The sequence below is a fragment of the Calliphora vicina genome, chromosome 5, assembly GCF_958450345.1.
Source record: "Calliphora vicina chromosome 5, idCalVici1.1, whole genome shotgun sequence".
NCBI classification, from domain to species: domain Eukaryota; kingdom Metazoa; phylum Arthropoda; class Insecta; order Diptera; family Calliphoridae; genus Calliphora; species Calliphora vicina.
This window is the reverse complement of record NC_088784.1, coordinates 77,723,438-77,746,831: the sequence shown is the minus strand read 5'-3', so window position 1 is coordinate 77,746,831 and position 23,394 is coordinate 77,723,438. Positions and strand designations below refer to the sequence as shown.

At 29.2% G+C, this 23,394-nt stretch overlaps 1 protein-coding gene across 1 annotated transcript in view; it reads right to left on the bottom strand.

Annotated features, from left to right (window-relative positions):
- The window catches only part of conu (Rho GTPase-activating protein conundrum), a 171,560-nt gene that overhangs the window by 123,787 nt on the left and 24,379 nt on the right, over positions 1-23,394 (bottom strand). Inside the window, exon 3 of the mRNA XM_065511108.1 lies at positions 12,697-12,715. The gene's annotated coding sequence lies outside the window, so the exon portion shown is untranslated. The remainder of the gene's footprint in view (positions 1-12,696; positions 12,716-23,394) is intronic.

Genomic DNA, 23,394 nt, shown 5'->3' with positions numbered 1-23,394 from the left:
ATATTTGACGTAAAGTTAGCTTTTCAAAAAGTACAAATTCATTATGCATCCTCTTAGAAAATTTTTAGATAACTTAAAAAGAGTAAAAGTACTTTTTTCCCAAAAAAAATTGCGAAAAATCGCCTTTTTTAATTTTTTTATATTCAAATGTATGTAACTTTGGACTCAGTCATGAGTTTTTAACACTTCTTTCTTTATTTGATATATAGGTCTATTGTTAATCCTATAAAAGACAAATGGATAAAATCGGGGAATATTTGGAACCGCGGTCACCAAAAAAACGAGTAGGGTGGGTAAAAATGTTGAAAATTAAATTTTCAAATGCGAATATCTCCTAAGCTATAAGAGATAATTGATAGCTAGCTAGAGGTTTTATGTAGTGCTCGACGAGGAGATTCTATATGTGTAATTTTTAAAATATGATCATTTTAAAAATTGATCATACCCGAGGTGTCCTACTTTGGGAACCCCTGGTCCCGCTCCTGGTAGGCTCATGAGGTCCAAATTCAAAACTTAAACTCGACTACACTTTCTCTTTGCGCATGTGAAATTTCATTCAAATCGGAGTAAGGGTTAAGAAGTTACAGTTATTTTTTTCCCTGTTTTTTTATTCTCATACCACTGTGCGACGTGTAAAGATTTTCTAACCTACAATCAAGAAAAATATTTTTTCTGCAAAAAAATAAATTTTTCACCCATATTTTTTTAAAACTAATAAAATTTTTTCAGCAAAAAAATTATCTAAAACAATTTATTTTAAAAAAATTTCAATTTCACAATATTTTCAATCTTTATCTTAAAGTATACTTTGCTGAAAGGTATATAAGATTCAACACAGCCGAATATAATTCTCTTATATGTTTTCATTATCTAATAGAAAATACTATAACCTAATAAAAACTAGAAAAACGTATTGAAACGTTCAATATATTTTATTTTAATATTTCGACTACTGTTTGAAATTCAAAATATGATTTTTTACCAAAGATTACAACATTTATTCCATTTTCTAATAGATAACAGTAGAAAAAAGAAAAACTAATTAAATAACTTAATATGTTAGTTGAGTTAAAATCCCTAATATTTGAAATATGTATGAGAAAAATTCTCAAAACTACTTTTGTATATGTCACTTAACAATTGTATTTATTTATCTTATAAATAAACATGAAATGTTTAACAACATTTTTATAATTGAATTAACACTTTAGAAAAAGTGTTACTTTTTATTTTAATAACCATAATTATTTATTCTCATACTCGAACGTTTTTTTTTATATTTTTTTCCATTAATTTTATGATTGAAAATAATTGTCTTTGTCACAATGAAATAGAATTATTTAGAAGGGAATTTTTTTTTTGTTAAACAATATTTGTCAAATTGTGAACATTTTATAAATTAGTACTTGAGTTAATATTATTTTTAATTTAGCATTATATTGCCTGATAAAGAGCAGATTGTTTTATTAAGTATTCTATTTTGAAAAGATAAAAAAATGTACTTCGCAATAATGACAATGCCCGGTTGTTTTTTGTGTTTTTCTACGAAGAAACTGATTTTAAATAGATAATTTAATTAATTATAGTTTGTATTTTGCTGTTTTCAAAAGTTATTAAAGTAACAATTATATAAATAATGATTCATTATGATGATTTTATTAGTTTAGGTAGGAAAAGAACAAAACAAATAAGTTGAAAGAACTTGATTTGTTTTGAAATTGAAATATATAGTAAGGGATTTTAAACAAAAATAACTTATAATTTCGAAACTAACATAGATACAAACAAAATTTAAAATGCAAATTTATCTATTTAAAAAACTAGCAGACAGGTGTTTGGTACTCTTTTGAAATTCGAAACTTTTAGGGGAGAAAACGGGTAAAAATTTTATTTTGGTACGTTTGGGATTGTAAACCCTATTTTTTAAAACAAAAAAAAAATAGAAACAAATTTCAAATCGCATTCTTTACTGATTAAAAAATATCATATTTAAGTACTTTTTTTTTGGTGCTTTTTGGAAATTCGAAAATTGTATTTATTTTTGGTACTTTTTATCATACAATAATGGTTTTCTATAAATTTACATAGAATACGAATTATTACGACACTTGAATTTATTCAAATACAATTTAACTCATTTTAATGGGGACCAAAAAGTACCAAAAAGGGATAAAACGATTTTTTTTTAATTTTTTAATAAAATTTGTAATACCTTTTTTTAATTTTATTACTTTTTGGGGTTAGATATTTCAAATGGAATGACAAACTTTCTGAAGAGTATAAAAACGTTGCCTTTATTCCAATACCAACCACTGTAAAACCAAATTTTTTAAATAAAAACGTGTATATCTGCCAACCTTAGAACGTTTTATAAGTATAATTTATTAACTAAAACAAAAGAATTGGTAAAAAAAATTAATAAGCAATTTTAAATTAGAATATTACTCATATACCAGTTAGTTAGCTAGCTAATATAACAGAATGTATAACAAATTTATAAGACTTGAGCTAAACTACAACAGACTGATAAATAAAACAATGATTGTTGAAATCAAAATCTTATCATTGGGAAAACAGAACAATAAAATCAATACTTTCAAAATTTTCAACAAGAAATTTATGACACATTTAGTTAGTTTAGTTTTTGACCTTTTAAGGTTATTATCTTGGTGGTATAGAAAATATTTTCAAGAATTTTCTGTTAATTTTTATAACAGCAAAAACTTGATAATGCCTCAAAATTACTGCTTAACATACTTTTCAATTACTGCTACTGAATGCATTACTTAGAAGTAGTCAAATAATGCCTTAGTTATAAGCTGCTAAAATGTACTCTTTTGTAAGACATTAGCTTGAGCACCTTCTGTTTTGTTAAAGTTACATTTTCTATAGAAAATGTTGCCTTGTTAAAGATACATTTTCGATAGAAAATGTTGCCCTGTTCAAGACACATTTTCTATAGAAAACGTTGCCCTGTTCAAGACACATTTTCTATAGAAAATGTTGCCCTGTTCAAGACACATTTTCTAAAGAAAATGTTGCCCTGTTCAAGACACTTTTTCTATAGAAAATGTTGCCCTGTTCAAGACACTTTTTCTATAGAAAATTTTGCCCTGTTCAAGACACTTTTTCTATAGAAAATGTTGCCCTGTTCAAGACACTTTTTCTATAGAAAATGTTGCCCTGTTCAAGACACATTTTCTATAGAAAATGTTGCCCTGTTCAAGACACATTTTCTAAAGAAAATGTTGCCCTGTTCAAGACACATTTTCTAAAGAAAATGTTGCCTTGTTAATGACACATTTTCTAAAGAAAATATTGCCTTGTTAATGATACATTTTCTAAAGAAAATGTTGCATTGTAAAGACAGATTTTCTATAGAAAATATTGCCCTGTTAAAGACAGATTTCCTATAGAAAATATTGCCTTGTTAAAGACACATTTTCTACAGAAAATGTTGCCTTGTTAATAAAACATTTTCTGCAGAAAATGTTGCCTTGTTAATGAAACGTTTTCTACAGAAAATGTTGCCTTGTTAATGAAACATTTTCTATAGAAATTGTTGCCTTGTTAATGAAACATTTTCTGTATAAATTGTTGCCTATAGAAAATGTTGACTTGTTAAAGACAATATTTTCTATAGAAAATGTTGACTTGTTAAAGACAATATTTTCTATAGAAAATGTTGACTTGTTAAAGACTGATTTTCTATAGAAAATATTGCCCTATTAAAGACTGATTTTCTATAGAAAATATTGTAAAGACACATTTTCTATAGAAAATGTTGCCTTGTTAAAGACCACATTTTCTATAGAAAATGTTGCCTTGTTAAAGACCACATTTTCTATAGAAAATGTTGCCTTGTTAAAGACCACATTTTCTATAGAAAATGTTGCCTTGTTAAAGACCACATTTTCTATAGAAAATGTTGCCTTGTTAAAGACCACATTTTCTATAGAAAATGTTGCCTTGTTAAAGACCACATTTTCTATAGAAAATGTTGCCTTGTTAAAGACCACATTTTCTATAGAAAATGTTGCCTTGTTAAAGACCACATTTTCTATAGAAAATGTTGCCTTTTAAAGACACATTTTCTATAGAAAATGTTGCCTAGTAAAGACACATTTTCTATAGAAAATGTTGCCTTGTAAAGACACATTTTCTATAGAAAATATTGCCTTGTAAAGACACATTTTCTATAGAAAATATTGCCTTGTAAAGACACATTTTCTATAGAAAATATTGCCTTGTAAAGACACATTTTCTATAGAAAATATTGCCTTGTAAAGACACATTTTCTATAGAAAATATTGCCTTGTAAAGACACATTTTCTATAGAAAATATTGCCTTGTAAAGACACATTTTCTATAGAAAATATTGCCTTGTAAAGACATTTTTTCTCATGGCCTTGTTAAAGACCACATTTTCTATAGAAAATGTTGCCTTGTTAAAGACCACATCTTCTATAGAAAATGTTGCCTTGTTAAAGACCACATCTTCTATAGAAAATGTTGCCTTGTTAAAGACCACATTTTCTATAGAAAATGTTGCCTTGTTAAAAACCACATGAGTTACAACAAGGCAACTCATGTGGTTTTTAACAATATATATGTATATATTTGTTATTCTGAAATAACGGTTAATGTCTGCAAAATGTATTGAAGTGTAAAAATGACTTATTTTGTTTTTAACACCCAAATAGTTCTTAATATATCATTAACATGAATAAATTTGTTTTTAAATCTCCATTAAGATCAAAGTTGAGTTATAAAGATAAAGCAGCAATAAAACATACAGAAAATTGAATTTAATATAACTACTACTTCATACAAATGCTGAACACACTTCAAGGAACCAAAAAATAAGTCTTTGTCATAAATGAAATGCTAATTTTTGTTTGTTTGTTTCAATACAAGGTTTTTGGGTCTTTTTTTTGTTAAGCTCTTAGAAAAGACACACACAAAATTACGATTCACCCAATTTATTGACTCAAAAATTGAAACAAACCAATTGAACTGGTTTTTGGGTATTAACACGAAATAATTTCAAATGAATTGGCAAATTTTTGCCAACAAAATCACAGTTTTATTAAAAGAATTTGCTGCATAAACAATGGGTATCATTGAAGAGACATTATGAAGAGACATTAGAGCGAGTATTGTGGAGGTATGTTCAGTAAAAGGGTAAACATAATTGAGGGCATGGCTTAATTATCCAGAATGGTTGTGTTCAGTGAATTTATAAGGAAATTAAATTTAAATCTTTAAAATATTCTTATATTCTTGTGAATATTCTCTGTATAAATATCTTAATTACTTTTAAGAATTTAAACATTTATTAAACAAATATTCTACGTATTTTATAATTCGTGTAAGTAAATTGCTCAATCATCTTGTCAATAAATATTTACATTTTTTTTATTTAAATTTGTTATGGAAAACAACAAAAAAAAATTTAAATAAATTAAACACATTTGTTTGTACATATCATATTCGCTAAAGCTCTCAAATTTATAAATACATACTTGTCAAGGTCCTTTATTGAACAAATAACAAACAAATTTATTATAAAAAAGTTTAATTGAATTGTATGTCGAGTTGAAATTTATACCCGATACAACTGCTTTAATATTTACTTTTTAAAATTTTAAATGTCGTTTTAAACTTAGCTGTTGTTGTTGTTGTTTTGAAAACATTATTTGAAATTCAGTCGTTAGTATTTAAACAATGTTTTTTTTAAATTTTGATATGACTAACTGATTGACTGAGTGGCTGACTGACTTACAAATTGGCTGGGCTTAATTTTGTTTTATCTGTATTTCATTTCTTCTCAACTGGTTTTCGGGGAATTTTACAAAATTAATTTTATTTAATTTTATATAAATAAAATTCTTACGAAACCTCCCTCATAACCCTTTATTGTTAAAATGTCTAAAGCTCAGATAAACATTTACAATAAACGCATTTGCAAAAATGTTAAAGTAAATCAAAATCAAATTTTAATTAATGACAATCGTCGACAAACATTCTCTTCATTGTTAATGATATTTTAAGAATTTTATTTTATTGTGTGTTTTTTTTAAAGAAAATTAGATAAACATAAATAACCCAGCCCTACCTAGCATTTCAAAGAAATCGATTTTATCGTTTAATAAAAATGTACAGTGAGAGGCAAAACAAAGAATAAATTAAATAAAATCACAAATGAACAGTTTATTTTTATTTAATCAGGTTGAAATGTATGCCTAAACTAAGACTACAAAACTAATTTAAGAAATAAATTGAGCAATTGATAATGCGTAGGGCTACCAAAACAGCTTCCAAAGACGCTTAAAAGTAATATAACTTACTACTCGCAAATACCAAAAAAAAATATTGAAAAGCTGCCTTTAACAAAGCAACATTTTCTATATTTTCTATAGAAAATGTTGAGGATACATGTTGTCTTTAACAAGGCAACATTTTCTATAGAAACTGTTGTCTTTAACAAGGCAACATTTTCTATAGAAACTGTTGTCTTTAACAAGGCAACATTTTCTATAGAAACTGTTGTCTTTAACAAGGCAACATTTTCTATAGAAACTGTTGTCTTTAACAAGGCAACATTTTCTATAGAAACTGTTGTCTTTAACAAGGCAACATTTTCTATAGAATATCTTGTCTTTAACAAGGCAACATTTTCTATAGAATATCTTGTCTTTAACAAGGCAACATTTTCTATAGAATATCTTGTCTTTAACAAGGCAACATTTTCTATAGAAAATCTTGTCTTTAACAAGGCAACATTTTCTATAGAATATCTTGTCTTTAACAAGGCAACATTTTCTATAGAATATCTTGTCTTTAACAAGGCAACATTTTCTATAGAATATCTTGTCTTTAACAAGGCAACATTTTCTATAGAAAATCTTGTCTTTAACAAGGCAACATTTTCTATAGAAAATCTTGTCTTTAACAAGGCAACATTTTCTATAGAAAATATTGTCTTTAACAAGGCAACATTTTCTATAGAAAATATTGTCTTTAACAAGGCAACATTTTCTATAGAAAATATTGTCTTTAACAAGTCAACATTTTCTATAGAAAATATTGTCTTTAACAAGTCAACATTTTCTATAGAAAATATTGTCTTTAACAAGTCAACATTTTCTATAGAAAATATTGTCTTTAACAAGGCAACATTTTCGATAGAAAATATTGTCTTTAACAAGGCAACATTTTCGATAGAAAATATTGTCTTTAACAAGGCAACATTTTCGATAGAAAAAGTGTCTTTAACAAGGCAACATTTTCTATAAAAAATGTGTCTTTAGCAAAGCAACATTTTCTATAAAAAATGTGTCTTTAGCAAAGCAACATTTTCTATAGAAAATATGTATTTAGCAAGGCAACATTTTCTATAGAAAATATGTCCTTAGCAAGGCAACATTTTCTATAGAAAATATGTCTCTACAAGGCATCAAACAACATTTTCTATAAAAAATGTGTCTTTAGCAAAGCAACATTTTCTATAGAAAATATTGTCTTTAACAAGGCAACATTTTCTATAGAAAATATTGTCTTTAACAAGGCAACATTTTCTATAGAAAATATTGTCTTTAACAAGGCAACATTTTCGATAGAAAATATTGTCTTTAACAAGGCAACATTTTCGATAGAAAATATTGTCTTTAACAAGGCAACATTTTCGATAGAAAATATTGTCTTTAACAAGGCAACATTTTCGATAGAAAAAGTGTCTTTAACAAGGCAACATTTTCTATAAAAAATGTGTCTTTAGCAAAGCAACATTTTCTATAGAAAATATGTATTTAGCAAGGCAACATTTTCTATAGAAAATATGTCCTTAGCAAGGCAACATTTTCTATAGAAAATATGTCTTTAGCAAGGCAACATTTTCTATAGAAAATATTGTCTTTAACAAGGCAACATTTTCTATAGAAAATATTGTCTTTAACAAGGCAACATTTTCTATAGAAAATATTGTCTTTAACAAGGCAACATTTTCTATAGAAAATATTGTCTTTAACAAGGCAACATTTTCTGTAGAAAATATTGTCTTTAACAAGGCAACATTTTCTGTAGAAAATATTGTCTTTAACAAGGCAACATTTTCTGTAGAAAATATTGTCTTTAACAAGGCAACATTTTCTGTAGAAAATATTGTCTTTAACAAGGCAACATTTTCTGTAGAAAATATTGTCTTTAACAAGGCAACATTTTCTGTAGAAAATATTGTCTTTAACAAGGCAACATTTTCTGTAGAAAATATTGTCTTTAACAAGGCAACATTTTCTGTAGAAAATATTGTCTTTAACAAGGCAACATTTACTATAGAAATTTTGTCTTTAACAACGCAACATTTACTATAGAAAATGTTGCCCTCTTTGATAAAAAAATATAAATTATTTTCTGTATGTGTAATAGTCTTGCTAATTTTTGTTTGTTCAATTTCACTTTCTTTTTTTATAAATTTCTACGAAAAAATTGACAATAACACATTTTCTTTGTTCTACAAAAAAATAAAAATAATATTATCAGCAACAAATATATAGAAAGTGAAATTTCAAAAAAACATGGCTCTAAAACTATAAACTTCCGGCTATAAAAAAATACCACGATTGTTGTTTTCGTTTTAAAAAAAGACAACTAAAGTACTTTTACTCGCATTTATATTGACAACCTTAATCGAAGTACTTTCCATATGGATAATAAGTGGCAAAGAAAGAACCATCATCATCATCATCAGCATATATGTACCCTCATTCTCGATTACAAAACTTTGTAATTTCGTAATTTAATAGTTTGTTGCTACAAAACATATCTATCTTTTTTTACTCATATAAATTTATTTAAAAAAATAATGAAAAACTTCATTCATAAAATAATGTTGAATTGAATGTTTAAGTGGAAGTTTAACAATGTTTGTCTTGGGTAATGTACCAAATGGTGGGGGAACTGAAAATATATTTTTCTTTACAAACTTTTGTTAAAGATTTCAACACTTTTTCTTGTTGCTACTGAGGCTGCTGTTGTTGTCAGTTGTAAGTTGTCATGTTGTTGCTGTTGATGATGAACATGTGAGAATTTTAAAGTTTCTTTTTGTTTCTATTATTTCCAGCAAAAGAATAGATCGTAAAATAATTATGTATTTTCAAGTGTTTTTATTTTGTTCATTTTTGAAAAAAGATTAAAGACACCATGTGTTCTTTGAAACTTTACAATACAAAACTGTTGGCAGCATCTAGTTTGACCCGGTTCGATTTTCAAAATAGTGATAATACATTTATATGAAAATTATATAAGATATTCCAAGCTTTGAGAAAAATACACTTGTAACTAGCCTGTACAAATGCTTAGAAATCTACAACAGAAAAACGCCATACAAAACCAGTGAACGGCACTCATAGCCAACAAAGACCGAATGACAACGAAGTTCATAAAAATGATTAAATAAAAAAAAAAAATCACAATTAATAGCAATTTATACATTAGAAAAGTGTAAGGAAGTGCATAATATATTATTATCTTTCATACTCCACATTCTCTCTATTGCCGACCACTGTTCTTGACGATGCACATCAAAGAATAATATAAATTTCATACAGTTTACATGACACAATTATTAATATTTGCTTTGCATTATCTATTTTTGCAAAATACTGTATAAATCATTGTTTTATATTTGCGAATGATAATCAAACAACTATTATTTAAAAATTTTCCTACAATTGAATTATTTGAAACAAAGATTTACAAGCTCTACAATCTTATCAGTTGTTCTGGCGAAAGACATAATAAAACTCTTTGATATTATAACATTTTAAGATTTTTCTCGTAGTAGATTCATTAGAATTTTGTTATGGAATGAATATTATTATCAAACAAAGAACACCATCCAAATAATTATTTCTAAGAAAAGCCATTGTTGATGCCTTGTAGAGACATATTTTCTATAGAAAATGTTGCCTTGTTAAAGACAATATTTTCTATAGAAAATGTTGCCTTGTTAAAGATACATTTTCTATACAAAATGTTGCCTTGTTAACGACAATATTTTCTATACAAAATGTTGCCTTGTTAACGACAATATTTTCTATAGAAAATGTTGCCTTGTTAAAGACACATTTTCTATAGAAAATGTTGCCTTGTTAAAGACACATTTTCTATAGAAAATGTTGCCTTGTTAAAGACACATTTACTATAGAAAATGTTGCCTTGTTAAAGACACATTTTCTATAGAAAATGTTGCCTTGTTAAAGACACATTTTGTATAGAAAATGTTGCCTTGTTAAAGACACATTTACTATAGAAAATTTTGCCTTGTTAAAGACATATTTTCAATACAAAATGTTGCATTGTTAAAGACAAATTTTCTATAGAAAACAAGCTATGTTTTTCTAAATTTTTAAGTTTTAACGTTCCATATAATCACACATTTTAAAAATCTATTAATAACTTAATGATCTCACTGGAAATATTTGTTTCCCTTACAATAAAAAGAATCACTTTTAGAATACAAATTACCTTTAAGTCTGTAAATAAAACGCTACAACAATAACGAGCTGACTACCAATTACTTTAATTAAAATAATATTAATTTAATTTCCAACTAAATCGTTACTTTTAATCTCTTTATACACTCACAAAACAAAAAAAATACCCAACATCCTGTAGTTTACAAAATATTCTAAACTAAAACACCAGAAAAAATAAACTACAAATTTCCTGTTTCATTTTCATTGAAGAAAACGAAAATGCTGATGATGATTTTTAACAAATAGCACGTCTCTGTGAGAAATAACAAGTCTATAAAGTAGATACAAAAAAAAAATTAAATATTCATGTAGTGCAAGTACAACAGGTTAAAAGAATAAAAAATATTGTAATAATCTTTAAGAATGAAAAAGCGTTAAAAAAAGAAGATCACAGACAAACCTACAAAACAAATTGATCAAAACTGATGAAAAAAAAATCTGGTTTAAACACAAATTTCCAGTTGATTGAACATAAGATCTGTATCAAGAATCAGTTTCCTTTTTTATATTTAATGAAAAAGATCTTTATGATGTTATGTAGTTATTAATTTTGTATTTTATTTTTATTCATTTAAAAGATCTGGTCAATGTTTATAAGTAAATATATGAGCATAAATGTATTTTAACAATGTTTACTTCCGATTACTGATGACTTGAGTAGTTTGCTGTTTTGCCACAACTATGACGACGGTTTGAAAGTAACAACTACTTTCAACCTTAGAATTATAACAATTTTTAGGGAGGAAAAGCCACTAGCAATGAAAACAGTCATGTATAATTATGTTGTTGCAACATCGTTATCCCTATACATTGGCTGTTGCAACAAGTTAAACAATTATACAAATATAGCTACACTCAAAGAAATATATCTAGAAAATGTTGCCTTGTTAAAGTCATCTTTTCTATAGAAAATGTTGCCTTGTTAAAGTCATCTTTTTTTCTATAGAAAATGTTGCCTTGTTAAAGTCATCTTTTCTATAGAAAATGTTGCCTTGTTAAAGTCATCTTTTCTATAGAAAATGTTGCCTTGTTAAAGTCAACTTTTCTATAGAAAATGTTGCCTTGTTAAAGTCAACTTTTCTATAGAAAATGTTGCCTTGTTAAAGTCAACTTTTCTATAGAAAATGTTGCCTTGTTAAAGTCAACTTTTCTATAGAAAATGTTGCCTTGTTAAAGTCAACTTTTCTATAGAAAATGTTGCCTTGTTAAAGTCAACTTTTCTATAGAAAATGTTGCCTTGTTAAAGTCAACTTTTCTATAGAAAATGTTGCCTTGTTAAAGTCAACTTTTCTATAGAAAATGTTGCCTTGTTAAAGTCAACTTTTCTATAGAAAATGTTGCCTTGTTAAAGTCAACTTTTCTATAGAAAATGTTGCCTTGTTAAAGTCAACTTTTCTATAGAAAATGTTGCCTTGTTAAAGTCAACTTTTCTATAGAAAATGTTGCCTTGTTAAAGTCAACTTTTCTATGGAAAATGTTGCCTTGTTAAAGACAATTTTTCTATGGAAAATGTTGAATTGTTAAAGACAACTTTTCTATGGAAAATGTTACCTTGTTAAAGACAACTTTTCTATGGAAAATGTTGCATTGTTAAAGTCAACTTTTCCATAGAAAATGTTGCCTTGTTAAAGTCAACTTTTCCATAGAAAATGTTGCCTTGTTAAAGTCAACTTTTCCATAGAAAATGTTGCCTTGTCAAAGTCAACTTTTATATAGAAAATGTTGCCTTGTCAAAGTCAACTTTTCTATAGACAATGTTGCCTTGTTAAAGTCGACTTTTCTATGGAAAATGTTGCCTTGTTAAAGTCGACTTTTCTATGGAAAATGTTGCCTTCTTAAAGACAATAGTTTCTATAGAAAATGTTGCCTTGTTAAAGACAATAGTTTCTATAGAAAATGCTGCCTTGTTAAAGACAATAATTTCTATAGAAAATGTTGCCTTGTTAAAGACAATAGTTTCTATAGAAAATGTTGCCTTGTTAAAGACAATAGTTTCTATAGAAAATGTTGCCTTGTTAAAGACAATAGTTTCTATAGAAAATGTTGCCTTGTTAAAGACAATAGTTTCTATAGAAAAGAGTAACTTTGTAATGGAAAATTTTGCTAGCAAGCTTCCTTTTAATGTATAAATTTCTTGTTTAAAATTATCAATATTTACCTTGAAAGGATGAGACAATCTGAAAAAAAGAGAAAATTTTAACAATTAATAATTTTTTTATTTAATTTAACTTATTAAGTACAAAAATAACGCAATTTTTATTAAGAAATTTTTTATAGAAAAATTTTTTAAAATAAAAAATAAATTTTTCAATAATTTTTTAATATAAAAACAATTAATAAAACATGTAAATAAAATATTTTACAATGCCTTGAAATATTGGCTTTCCAAGGGCCTTTGAATTTTTAAAATTCCTAGGAAAACAATAAAGTTATAAAGGATTTTGTTGCAAAACCCACTAATTAATATTAATCATACGTACTGTTGAGCAGAATTTTAAAAATCATGTTTATTTCATTTTGCACATATTTTTTAACAAATTTTAAGTTTGTTATTTTAAAATAAAACGTAAAAGGTTTTAGAAAAACGAAAATTTATGAATTTTTTGGAAAAACAAAAATTCTATCAGCAAGATTTTCTTAAAATTTTTCGATTTTATTTATTTTTTACCTTTTATTTGTTTAAATATAGAAACGTTTTCTCTCTTCGGGTAGCACAAAACGAGAAAAAAGAGATGACCCAAGTGATTCTACTTAAAATCTTTCTTCTAAGTGCAACGAGTCTTTCAAAAACATCGCCTCAATGAGTTTCATTTGAAATTGAAATTTCCTCGCCAGCTACAAGATCATGTTTGCTTCTAAAGCAATTCATCCTGCCTACTGGTTGTAATTACGTAGCCCATACAAGTTGTTGGTTGCCACCACAACTTGCAGGCAAATGTTAAGAAATGTTTGAACTTCAAAACCAACAAAAATAATAAAATAAATAAAAATGTTTGCCAACATTTTGTGCCTGCTGCCCTTCAACCATCATCATCAAGTGTGTGAGCGTACAAGTATTTTAAAAACATCCTCCAACCTTCAGAATAATTGTAAAAATTACTTACAACTGGTTCAAGTTAAATTACAAAACAAAAAAAAACCAAGTTAATGGTTTGAACGTTCAGCTCGTATCAACAACATAAAAGAAGAAAAACCTACAATTTATTATAAATTTGTTTTATTTTTCAGTACGAATATGAATGACGCGTGTGTGTTGTTGTGGTTTCTACTCAGTTCAATATTTGTGGGTTTTCAAGTGTGTAATAAAAAAAACTACAATTCAAACCAAACCTGCCAGCCAGCCATCCAACCCATTGATCATACGATGTTGTTTTATACATAATGGACCTCACGTTGTGGTCCCTATTTTTTGTATTATTTTTTTATATTTTCTGCAATATTTTGCGTGTTCATTAGTCCTTTTCTTGTTATGACATGTTACGGCTGATATTGGCTGCGTAACAAACTGATTTTGTTTGATGTGTTTGCTGCAATCTCGCTGGTTGCCACATTTTCTGTGGCTATCCGTGTCTCTATGTGTTCTTTAATGAATGTCGTTTTAGGCCATAAATAATTGGTAACACATAAAGTATGCTTGGACTATTATAAAAGGGAAAAAAGGGTTAAGTTACCATAAATTGTTGTAAACCATTTTTAATTAAGTATTACACTTACTTTATGAGGAAGCTTTTCAAAAACAAAAATAAAAAATATTTTTATCGAAAAAAATTAAAAAAAAGAATTTTTGTTAACCTTTTTTAAGACAAATTATAAAAGAAAATATTTTATGAAGCTTTGAAATATTGGCTTTCCAAAACCCCTTCACCTTTTAAAATCCTTAGGAAAACAACAAAGTTATAAAGGATTTTATTTTACAACCCTGTAATTAATATTAATCATACGTAATGTGGATCACAATTTTAAAAATCATGTTTTTCTCATTTTTTACAAATTTTTATTATATTTTCTTGTTGTTATTTTAAAATAAAACGTAAAAGGTTTAAGAAAAAAGGAAAGTTCAAGATTTTTGTCGGAAAACAAAAATTAATTCAACAAGATTTTCTTAAATTTTCTTTAATTTTTTGAACTTTTATTGGATATCAAATTAAAAATTTATCATAAACTAGCATTAAGACATTATTATCAATAGTAAAATTAATTTATTATAAATTTTATTGAAAATTTGTTAAAAAAAACATTTTGTCAAACATTTTTCGAGACAAACATATTGTATAAAATGTGTAAGAAAATATTTTACAAAGCTTTGAAATGTTGTCTTTCCAAAACAGTTTACATTTTTAAACTCCTTGGAAAATATCAAAGTTAGAAAGGATTTTGTTTTACAACTCCCTAATTAATATTAATCATACGTTCTGTAGAACAAAATTTTTAAAAAATAATTTTTTCTCATTTAGCTCCTTTTTTTTAAAAACTATGATGTTGCTATTTCAAAATACAACATAAAAGGCACAAATTATATTTGCGTAATATGTGAATAGACAACCAAAATAAAATCAAAATAGTTGTGGGTTGGAAAGAGAGAGAAATATGTTTACTCTCGCTTTGCAAACTACAACCAATTGATAATACTTCTTTTTCTTTGTAAAAGGTTTTAGAAAAGAAGAAAGTTCAGGTAATTTATTTAAAACCAGAACCTTACAAACATTGCTCTTGATCTTTCGAAAAATTAGAGTAGCTTTAATAGCAGTGAGATCGGATAGTTCCAAATTTTTAAGAATATTCAGGGTTTTTAAGCTCCAACAGTGTGCAGTCCTTCATCTATTTGTGTTTGTCAAACAAAAAAAAAAGTTAATTTATACTTTTTGTTTTGATCAAAATATATTAACACTCACTCATGATCAATTACACGTAGAGGCCATTACAGAATATTTTGAACTTTTCTAGAATAACGCAAGGTTTGTTAATCTTAATTTCGTTTTTTGCTTCCTTGAAACCATTTGTTTCTCAAATCGCCTTTTAAATTAATTAATTTATTTATAGAGTCTATTAAAAAAGTGCATTTATCATGCTTGATTAAAGAAAAATCATCAATAACTTCAACAAAGAACAAGAAACAAACAACTCACAATGATGGCTCATGATCACTAAAACTTGGAGACCTTGGACAGCTGTTACAGAAACCGAGAAGAACATACCGCGAAAAATAGTGTCGTAAAGTCAGCAATTTGCAATCACTCAAGATCAATTATACTAAGAGGCCATGTCCTTCTATTATAGAAACTGAGAAGAATACACTGAAACAAATTCGAAACTTTTTGGTATAAAGTAAGACACTTTATACCAAAAAGTTTCGAATTTGTTTCAGTGTATTCTTCTCAGTTTCTATAATAGAAGGACATGGCCTCTTAGTATAATTGATCTTGAGTGATTGATTAGTATAAGACACTAAAGACCACGTCTTAATGTATAAGACTGTGTCTTATACTAAAGACTACGTCCTAATGTATAAGACTGAGTCTTATACTAAAGACTACGTCTTAATGTATAAGACTGAGTCTTATACTAAAGACTACGTCTTAATGTATAATACTGAGTCTTATATTAAAGACTACGTCTTAATGTATTAGACTGTGTCTTATATTAAAGACTACGTCTTAATGTATAAGACGTCTTAATGTATAAAGACTACGTCTTAATGTATTAGACTGTGTCTTATATTAAAGACTACGTATTAATGTATAAGACTGTGTCTTATACTAAAGACTACGTCTTAATGTATAAGACTGAGTTTTATACTAAAGACTACGTCTTAATGTATAAGACTACGTCTTAATGTATAAGACTACGTCTTAATGTATAAGACTGAGTCTTATACTAAAGACTACGTCTTAATGTATAAGACTGTGTCTTATACTAAAGACTACGTCTTAATGTATAAGACTGTGTCTTATACTAAAGACTACATCTTAATGTATAAGACTGTGTCTTATACTAAAGATTATGTCTTAATGTATAAGACTGTGTCTTATACTAAAGATTATGTCTTAATGTATAAGACTGTGTCTTATACTAAAGACTTGGTCTTAATGTATAAGAATGTGTCTCATACTAAAGACTACATCTTAATGTATAAGACTGTGTCTTATACTAAAGACTACATCTTAATGTATAAACTGTGTCTTATACTAAAGACTATGTCTTAATGTATAAGACTGTGTCTTATACTAAAGACTACGTCTTAATGTATAAGACTGTGTCTTTTACTAAAGACTAGGTCTTAATGTATAAGACTGTGTCTTTTACTAAAGACTACGTCTTAATGTATAAGACTGTGTCTTATACTAATGACAACGTCTTAATGTATAAGACTGTGTCTTATACTAATGAAAACGTCTTAATGTATAAGACTGTGTCTTATACTAATGACAACGTCTTAATGTATAAGACTGTGTCTTATACTAATGACTACGTCTTAATGTATAAGACTGTGTCTTATACTAAAGACTACGTCTTAATGTATAAAACTCTCACAATCATGTCCCATGATCACTTATACTTAGTGGCAAAAGTGACCATGGGAAGCTGTGAACAACACAGCACGAAGAATTAGTTCCAAATATAGAAGAGTAATCAAGGGTCTCTTTTAAGTATACATAGCAATAAGCTGTCCTTGCTGGAACAATGTATTTCGCCTTTAAAATTTATTTTTAGCCTTGATTTCATAAAATAATTTTCATTTATCATTCTTATTTTCCATAATAATAATCATTGACTTCAACATACACCAAAAACTAAAAAGAAAAACTCACAGTCATTGCTCATGATCACTGCTTATAATTAATGAAAAATCGAAAAATTTATTCTTCAGAAAAGAAAAAAAAAATCTCTATAAAACCTTGAACATAGATATATTCTACTAAAACTAAACTCGGTATGAAAAAACCCATTAAATTTATGAATAGCTACATAAAATTTATTAATGTCATAATTTATACAACTTATCCAATTATCTGGCAAATCCAACAATGTTGAAAAACCAAATGGCAACGAAAAATACGAAATGCAAATATAATAATATGATAATAATAAAAAAAAACTGCATTCAAATCCATAACAAATAAACTCAATTTACATAACGATTCTAAATAATTTCATACACTATCGATCATTTATAGAATTTAAATGCAAAAAAATAAAAATACAAATTGTAACGATGGAATAATAATAAACATTTTACACATACTTGTTAACAGAATGAATGAATATCAGTGATCTACAGGTAAGAAAACTGAAAACAAGTCTTGAATATATTAGTTAATGTAAAAGAAAGATTTACAAAGAGCGAAAGAGAGAGAGATCAGTATTTACCACATAGTTTAAGTAGGAATACGTGATTTTAAGGTTGTCTATAGAGCAACAATGCAAGTACATACATATTTGAATTGGCGGCAAACCAACCAACAGATATGCTACGATCAATATTATGTATTTCTAAACAGATATTGGCAACAAGTAATAACTATGCATACAATTCCTATAAATACAAATAGACACACTACAAAAAAACATGAAAAATTATTATAATAATCGAAAAAGATATAGAAAAATTGTTAAAAAAAAACACAAATGTACAAAGGTACTTTGGTTCTTTAACTAAGGACAACATCCCAAACAAGTAATGCAAAAAAAAAATAAAAAACTAAAACTAGATTTTAAGAAATATTGAAACAATTTTTAGAGCGAAATCTAAATAAATTACAAATAATAACGACGTTGATAATGAACACTACAACACTGATCTGTAGAGGATATTTACCAAAGAACAAAAAAATAAATAAATAATCAACTATAACAAATAACCCCTCAACACAATACTAGAGCTTATTTCGTAAGATAGACAAATCTCTGTGGCAGTGTAGGATCATGTTGGAGACACATGATCGCTTTTAAGAGCGAAGAATGGAAAAAAAGTTTTTGCTTTCATTTGTAAAAGATGCGCCACCATTAATTCTAGTAAATAACAAACAAACACATATTCATACAATCTAAATGTAATTTTACACTAAAGAGGATGGTCTACATTATGGGATAGATTGCACAAAAATGGTTATTTAAGTTATAAAAATACGTAGGTTAGGTTCCATGTTCCACTCATCAAGCACTGATCCCATTGTGATATCCAAGAAGTAAACAGCAGAATATTTATAATACGTCCGTTGTTTCCAAGGTGATCCAACCAGATTCTCTGATAAAATAATGGATGCGTCTCAGATTCATCCTTGATCTGAGGAAGGGGGATTCAAGAATACATTCCCTCAAGTTTATCAGATCTGGTCATTGGCAGAACAGGTGGGTCGCAGTCTCCTCCTCTTCTTCGTTTCGACAGCTTCTACAGCAATCGTTGTACAGTGTCTCTGCCGGCATCATAAACGGACCAACAAGTTCTTGGTACTTTTCCGTGCCAAACAATTTCACAGCATTTTGGGTATTCTATAAAATGCAAAACCACATACTCTTTGAGCTCACACTCATTCATCATATTGGATATCGCAACCAAAAGAGGCCAATATCCTGTCGACTCCATTTTCATCCTCACGGAATCTATTCATGTTCCGGAATCCATATAAGCTCGATATAATGAATCCACCATGTTTGAACTGAATATTTCTCTTCACAACAACTGTTGCAATAATTATTAAGTTTCGACATAGGTACGTGAATCATACAGTGCCAAGTGTGATCGAGTTCCTACCAAGAGCTAAAATGTTCATCGTACTTTTCAGTGCCAAACAATTTCAGAGTATTTTGGATATTCTGCAAATGGCAAGACCACATACATACTCTTTGGGCTAACATTCATTAATCATATTGAATATCTCAACCAGAGGAGGCGAATGTTCTGTCGTTACCATTTTCATTCTCACGGATGCCTTCATGTTCCATGTTCCTTCATTTTAGCTCGATATGGAATTAATCCAGGCTGGGTTTGGAAATGTATACAATTCAGAAGAAATTTCGACTTCACCATGTTCAAACTGAGAGCTCCTCTTCACAACATCTGCTGCAATAATTATTAGGTTCCGACATATGTCCAATCATGCAGTGACAATTATGTATGAAGTGTGATCAAGTTCCTACTAAGAGCCAAAATGTTCTTCACCATTTTCAAACTCACGGAATGCCTTGATGTACCGGAATCCATCTTAGCTCGATATAACGATTCCAGGTTGGGTTAGGGAATGTTAACATTTTACTTTCATGTTGCGGGATCCGGAAATATGTCCCTTCTCCAGAATTTTCATTCTCATGGATGCCTTCATGTTCTGAGATCCAACTAAGCTCGATATAATGAGGCCCAAACTGGGTTAGGGAAATGTTAACATTTCCATGGATGCTTTCATGTTCCGGGATCCATCTTAGCTCGATATATTGAGGTTCATTTCGAACTTTCGACATTAGGTTTCGACATACGTCCAATCATACAGTGACAATTATGATCGAAGAGTGATCGAGTCCCTAACAACACCCTTTTCGCTCTTGGTACATTCCCGTGCCAAATAATTCCACATCATTCTGGATAATCTTCAATTGGATACTCTTAAAGTATCCATTCATACCTCATATTCACTATCACAATCAATGGTGGGAGAATATCGCTAAGGATGTCTAGTGGTAAGCATTTCGTCTTTTCTCGATATAATAAGGTCCAAACTGGGTTAGGGAATGTATACATTTTCATGGATACCTTCGTGTTCCCGGATCCATCTTAGCTCAATTCAATATCGCAACCAAAAGAGGTTCCGTCTTCAGCATTTTCATTTTCATTGCCTTCATCTTCCGGGATCCAACTAAGCTCCAACTGAGGCCAAACTGGGTAAATGTTAACATTTCCATGGATGCTTTCATGTTTCGCGATCCCAAAAGTTGCACCGTCTTCACAATTTTCATTCTCATGGATGCCTTTATGTTCCAGGATCCACCTCAGCTCGATATAGTGAGGCCCAAGCTGGGTAAGGGAATGTTAAAATTTCCAGGGATACCTTCATGTTCTGAGATCCGAAAAGATGTCTCGTCTTCAGCATTTTCCTTACCATGGATGCCTTCATGTTTCGAGATCCAACTAAGCTCGATATAATGAAGCACAATCTGGTTTAGGGAATGTTAACATTTCCTTGAATGCCTTCATGTTCCGGGATCCGTCTTAGCTCGTTATAATTAGGTCAATTCAGAGTTAGAGAATATATAAAATCTAGTAGACATTTCGATTTTACCACGTTGGAACTGAGAACCTTGATTGCTGTAACACTTTCCACGTTGAAATCAATTTTCGTTGACTCTAGATTGAATTCTAGTATTATTTTCGGAGCCAAAGCTATTGCTAAAATTTTCGCTTGAAACAGGGTTCAGATATTTGGCATTATGAGAGTAGCCAAAGACTAAGATCATCAGAGAAACTAGTATTTTTTCTCTGAACCATCAGTGTAGAAGAGCGGTAGACGTAAAGATATCATGGAAAATGGATTTGTTATGCTCTTTCTTTCTCTGTTGTAATCTGGCAAGCTATTGATTTGGATTATTATTTCACATTTGATAATTTTTATGAACTTCGGTGGCATTCGTGTTGTTTACAGGTAAATAAACGTTCCTGTTCGGCCCCTGCTAGCTATGAATACCAACCACTGATAATGATATAGATATTTTATAATCTCAAAGGGCAGTCCAGTCTGTTCTGGTCGATGTGGGTATCAAATGATCTGATTTCAGCACTGCCAGAAGTGCTTCTGATGAAATATCAAAGGGAAAACCAGCATCGTGAGAGTCTATTTAGTCTCTGCTCTAACAATTAATATTGTTTGAGTTACTTGTAACTTTATAAAAGCACTAAGGCCCAAGAACAGCTTAACTCAACGTTTCTGTAGTTAAATACATATACCCATAGTGCATAAGTTTCCAAATGTGTTAAGCACTGTTCTTTGTTTTAGTAGTTTAGTACTTGAGATTTAATGTTACACCATTCGATGCAAGTGATTCAAATGATTTCTATGATTATCTTTTGAAACCAGTGTAAGTATGTACGAGTAAGAGTAATATTGATAACCGCTTAACCTTTCGTGTATTCCAATATATGAACATATGTACATATGTAACCTGCAACATGCATTTTTAAGAGATCACCTAATACGCATGCATGTCTAGCATACCGACAAACAGACTGACTCTGATACCCAGTGTATGACCAAAGACCAAAACCATGACCATCAAGTGTATCAAAGAAAACGTGTCTTTGAATTGTTTTCTTTAGTTTCCATTTCAATTCATGCCATTCCATAAAGTTGCAAGTGCTGAACGAAGAACGTCTTATCGCAGCTCTTAACACCCAAAGACGGCGACGAAGACGACGACGACCAAATGACCCATAACAAATGTATACGAGTTGTACGAGTATGTTTTCAAAATAGTTTTATTGTAGCTGAGATGAGCTAACCATTGGAGTGTCTATCTGTTTGGTATCGGTTTGTTTAAATCATGGTTAATAACTTTTGTAAATAAAAGTGTAAATGGAAATTAATTTTATTTATTGTTATTGGCAATTTTCCGAACATGATTGCAATGATCTTTTTTTCTTGTGTTCTTCATTTCGTTTTAGTTTTCAAGCAATATTAGTTTTCATTTGTGGCATAAGGCAACATTGTTGCACCATGATAAATATTAATTTGTTGGTCATATGTGAATTGTTTTTTTTTATCGTTGTGGTGGAGAGGAAGAGGATTACGGAGAGTGTAGAGGAATTGTGGGAATGTAATGAAAGTTTTACAAGATTAATTCTTGGTTAATCTTTGAATTGTTTTGGCTTAAAATAAAATACCCAGTTGGAAAAAATATGTTCGAGACTAATAAACTGATTTTAAGTTTTGAATATAACATAGTCCAAAATTCTATTTCTCAATAATTTTATTTCTCAAAATGACACCGAAGATGTTCTTTTGCTGTCATTTTTTTTTAAAAAGTTTGGTTCTGCTTATGAAATTTTTTTATTTAATCCATTAGAATTTATTCCGTTTAATTCAGAAACTGATATCGGCCAAGTGACCGCCGCCAGAGTCGTTTTATGGCATTCGGGCGACAGGATCTCACATTCCTGGCGAATATTCTCCTTAAGGGCTTCAGGAGTCTGAGACTTGTTGTCGTAAATCCGCGACTTCAAAAAACCACCTAAAAAGATGTCTGAAACAGTTAAATCGGGTGATCTAGCGATCAAAACGATAGATTAAGCGATCCTGAAATGCTTCCTCAAGAATAATCAGTTTCGCTTGTGGATGACTCCTCCAGCGTAAACAGCACGCCACGCAGTAATTTTGAGCGGCTCTTCGGTGCTAAGATATAGTGGATAATTTTCGTTGGAAAATCGTCCAATTCTTTGTTGAGAATCAGGAAGGATTCAGCGTAGGTTAGACGCGTTTGGCGGTCAACAGCTAACAGTTCACTGTCTGTACTTTATAAGGGAACATAGTCTAATCTTTCACCAAAATTATGCGTAGTGTCAGCCGGCTAATGCCCAATTGCGTGGCACGTCGTCTGGTCGATGTTCCAGGCTCCTCTTCGACATCTTGAGCAACAGCAGCAATATTCTCAGTGTAACGGGTGCTCCGGGGCCGACCAGCCTTGGGAAGATTTCATGTTGTCCCAGTCTATTCGAGGAGAGTGGCCAAACCCAGCAGTGTTTGTCCAGTTGGTATCGGGCGACCAGGAAATCTTCGACGAAATTCAAGCGGCACCAACAAAACCGATGAATTGTGGCGTATACAAATGGCAACAATTATTCGTATTCTGCGTTTGTTTACTTCACAAATGTCAA